The sequence below is a fragment of the Pogona vitticeps genome, chromosome 9 (assembly GCF_051106095.1).
Source record: "Pogona vitticeps strain Pit_001003342236 chromosome 9, PviZW2.1, whole genome shotgun sequence".
NCBI lineage: Eukaryota > Metazoa > Chordata > Lepidosauria > Squamata > Agamidae > Pogona > Pogona vitticeps.
In genome coordinates, this window is record NC_135791.1 from 19,834,391 (window position 1) to 19,838,744 (window position 4,354).

The 4,354-nt window shown below is 43.1% G+C and overlaps 1 long non-coding RNA gene across 1 annotated transcript; it reads right to left on the reverse strand.

Annotated features, from left to right (window-relative positions):
* Positions 1-2,372: 2,372 nt before the first annotated feature.
* On the reverse strand, positions 2,373-4,094 carry LOC110070360 (uncharacterized). Its single transcript, XR_013538506.1, has 2 exons — positions 4,053-4,094; positions 2,373-2,754 (listed from the first exon to the last, which is right to left on the reverse strand). It is a non-coding gene; the product is annotated as an uncharacterized LOC110070360 (long non-coding RNA).
* Positions 4,095-4,354: the final 260 nt, after the last annotated feature.

A 4,354-nucleotide genomic window follows, 5' to 3' on the forward strand; every position in this document is an offset into this window, starting at 1 on the left:
GTTACAGCTTACTAGCTCAATTTTTTTCTGGGTAAGTCTCAATACTTGTCAGCACCCCCTTGTAGTTGTTCCCATGTACTGTTCACCACCTGGATGTCTTTGATGTGGAATGGTTTATGTTGTGAATGAACCAATGAATCGGAGACACTGGGTGCTCACAAAGAGCACTGCTGTCGCAACAGAATTACAACAGGAGTTTCTAAGGCAGCTTGAATTTAACATGAATTTAAGAGGAGCCTCATGGCACAGTGATTAAAACTGCTGTACTGCAGTCAAAACTTGCTCGCGATCTGGGGTTCAAGCCCTGACGATTGCTTTGTGTGAACTGGTGAAAAAAGGAGTCAGCTTCTGGGATTTTCCCTTGTGTAGTGTTCCTTTATGAATGGTAGTGGTTCTGGGGGACTCCTGTTGAACACTTTGACTGTTAGCTTGTGGAGTGAGTCAAGGTTCCATGATTCCCCATACTATCTCACATATACATCAAAAACCTGAAAAAGGCTGTCCAGAATTTTGTGGTCTGGTACCACCAGTGCAGGGACATGGTGGCACTGTGTGTTAAACAGCAGAAGCCTCTGTGCTGCAAGGTCAGAAGACCAGCAGTCATAAGATCGAATCCACGCAACAGAGTGAGCTCCTGTCGTTTTGTCCCAGCTCCTGCCAACCTACCTGTTCAAAAGCATGTAAAAATGCAAGTGGATAAATAGGTACCACCTCAGTGGGAAGGTAATGGTGTTCCATGTCTAGTTGCGCTGGCCACATGACCCCAGAAACTGCCTTCGGACAAACGCTGGCTCTATGGCTTGGAAACGGGGCTGAGCACCGAGCCCTAGAGTCGGACACGACTGGACTGAAAATGTCAAGGGGAACCTTTACCTTTACCACCAGTGTGCTGATGACACCCAACTCCATCTGCTTTTTAAGATCTTCCAGGAGGCCCTTAACCAGTGATTTCACAGCTTAAATGAGTGAGCTGCTATATATTATTATGTATTTTTCAAAATAGTTTTAAAATATTTCCAGAGCAGAAACTAAGAATATTAACAAGAAAGGAGTTAAATGTTTTCTTTCTCATTGGAAGCCATGGCAGGGTCTGTTGACTTAGAAATGGCCTTTGTAGGCTGGCGGGTCACATTCTGACTGGCCAGAATGCTATGCTATGCAAGTAACACCTTCAAAATTCTCAGAAGTTATAAAAAGAGAAGAGATTTGAGAAGTTTTAGGGGTTAAAAAGCAGATATTAAATTGTCTGAATTAGAGCCAGGAATGACAAAATTCATGTGGATGAAGAGAAAGAGGTTAAAATAAAGTTTGTTTTCACCCCAGTTATTGCTCGGTCCGCTGGTGAGTTCTTCGGCAGCGCGTACCGCCCTTATCCCATTCCCGGGATAACGCAAGACATCATAGTCTTGCAAGAGCAATTGGAGAAGGGGGGGGAGTGTATTTAAAAGAAAGCTCCTCCTACCTTGGGTGTCTTCCTTTTCTACATACCACCCACCCGCCCTGTATGCTAGTGTGAGTTTTTCTGGTCACCTTTTGGGGCTGGATAGGAATTTTTGACCTGCATCCTGATTGGCCTTTGGAAGCCCAGATTTTTCTCCTATCCCACAGTGGCTGAGGTGCATGGCACTTTAGAAGTGGGGAATACAGTCACACAGGTAGGTAGTGTGGATAAAACAGGTTTCGGTGAGTCCTCTCACAATCACAGGTAAGGTATAGCTCATCTGATCTCCCAGCGCTGCAGATCATGTGATTACAGTGCTTGGGGAAGAAGATCCACTGGGACTGCTCCCAGACCAACAGTCAACAAGAAGGAGGGGACTTGAGGTCTGGTGCTGGTCAAATTTGGGCTGGCCGGGTTCTCGCTGTCTTCACGAATGAGATATCTTGGGGCTCAGGACTCGCCCATAGTTTGGAAGGGGTCCATTGAGACCCCTCTGCAGAACCTGATTCTGCACTACAGCAGGACCCCCCCTTTTCCCATTTGAGGATAAATAAGATTATTTAATAAATAAGAGTTGTCTTGTGTCTTATTCCAGGGTAAGGGGATAATGACCTTCCCATCTTTTGATTTTGCTTGTAGAATCCTGTTTACTGTGCTTGTCCAAAATATATGGCACCACTATCTTTAAAATCTAGGAATAGATGTTTCCAGACCTTTTGAAGTTGAACCTCTATGATCTATGGAGATCAGAAGCCTGGGAAACATTTTGCTGTTGAAAATATACTCAGCGGCTTCGGTCTCTGGCAGAGGTTGAGAGTTCAGTTCCCCACTGTGCCTCATCGAAAGGGGCTGGACCCGAGGATTTGGATCTCTTCCAGCTCTACAGTTAAAAGGTCAGTATTATATAATTTCGCCAATTATACAACTCACATTGCTCTGCTTAGGCTTTAATATCTCCGGAAAAACACTGCATTTGAATAGAATGAACCTCAATTCAGCATGAAGAAAAATAATATTGACAGAGAAATTGAAGACACAATGTTTTGAGACAGAATTGTATACTTCCATTTATCATCATCATCATCAATCATGATCTTCATCAGTAGTAGTAGTACTAGTTACAAGGCAGCGTTACCTGCCTTGTTAACAGGAAAGGCACCAAAAATCAGGCAAAAAATAACTACAATCCCTAGTCACTAAACAAACTGCAATTTGTGTTTCGATCTTGATTTTGAAGAGAGGTTTGCAATGGGCTGATGGAAAGTGTTGTGATCCGTATTGTCATTTCTTTGCAGCATCTCTGACTGGCAGATCTAGAAAAATGAAGATTTGTGGAAATACAAGTGAAAAGCCAGGTCTTTCTTATCCGATACATTCCTTGTTGTTTTAACTTGCATTGTATGTTGCTGTTTTGAAAGATTCAATAAAAATCTTACAATTCATTCCAAGTTTCCCCAGTTAATTTAATAATATTACCGTAATGTGTGTCAGGTCAATTCTGATTTTTGGTGACCCTTTTTAGGGTTTTCTAGGTAGAGAATACTCAAAGTGGTTGATCCTTCCCTTCGTCTGGGGGTGCCCTGGGACTGTGCAGCTTGCCCAAGGCCATAAATGAGAACCAAAAATGAGGGTGTAGAGCCTGAGCATGAGCAGAAACCTCTCATCTTCATACTCAGCATCATTCACATGGGAAGGGACACTCTTCTTCAACTGGGTTGACAAGGGTCCATTTTAGAATAACTGAACAGGGCTCTGGGAGGGCCAGTTTCAAATCCCCGCCAAGCCATGAAACTCACTCAAATGTGACTATAGGTCAGTCCCATTTTGAGCATCCCCACCTCACAGGATTGATCTTAATGTAAAGTGTGGAGGTGGCCTTTCCAAGGTGGTAACCACATTAATATTCAACCATGTTTATGGGGCTCAAAGAGGGTTGCTGCCTTTTTCCTTTTTTTATCATGGGGGCACACATGGGTGGTAGAGTGGTGAAACATGACTGTCTCCTTTCTGACAAGGATTGTTCCTGTTGAATGATGGATTGGTGTGGATGAGTGAGAACTTTGATACAGCTCACTTCTGACAAGCATTTGCCCAAATGTACCGCTTTCTCCATATCTTCATTGGTTTTCCGTGCCTTTCTGAGCCAGATTCAAGGTGTTGGTATTTACAAAGCCTTCAACGGTTTGGGACCCCATTAACGGTTGGAAAGCCTCCTGCAAGGAACATCATCCTATGCCACCCAATCCACCCAGGTCGGTCTCCTACAGAGTAGCCGTTCCAAGAAAGCAAAGAAAGTGTCAACAAGGGACTGAGCCTTCAGGGTAGTGGCCCCACATTTTTGGAAGAACCTTCCCATAAAAATCCATCAGTCCTCTTCCCTCCAAGACTTTAAGAAATTGCTAAAGCACTTTCTCTTTGAAGAAGTCTTCACAGAGATTCTCCCCTTGCATTAACTATGTGTTTGTTGTGCATCTGCATACAAATTGTTTAAATCAATCAATCAATCTAAGGTAGAAATACTGGGGGTGTTTTTTTTTAACCATTAGAAGTGTGGGAAAGTCAGACTGACAGGTTTGCCCATCACTGAACCAAAGATGGCAACAGGACTCACCTGAGCGGACTCCTAGGTAAGGTGTTCAGGACTGCTAAGCCTAGAAAAAGCAAAAGTCAGGTAACCAGCTCCGAAGAAGCAAAATATGCCAAGACTGATTCTTTTGAACCCATGGGAGAAAGTTCATGATGTAATTGCTAGAAAGATGTAGGAGTGGGGTGGGCTGTTAATTCATTCTTTTACTTCTCATAATTCAAAAGGATGTAAAATTGCTACTTTTGGGTTTTTTAAAAAAATTACTTATAATGTGATGAACTTCTTCAGTGCATAAATTTGTAATGAAGCCATGGCCCTGTAACTGT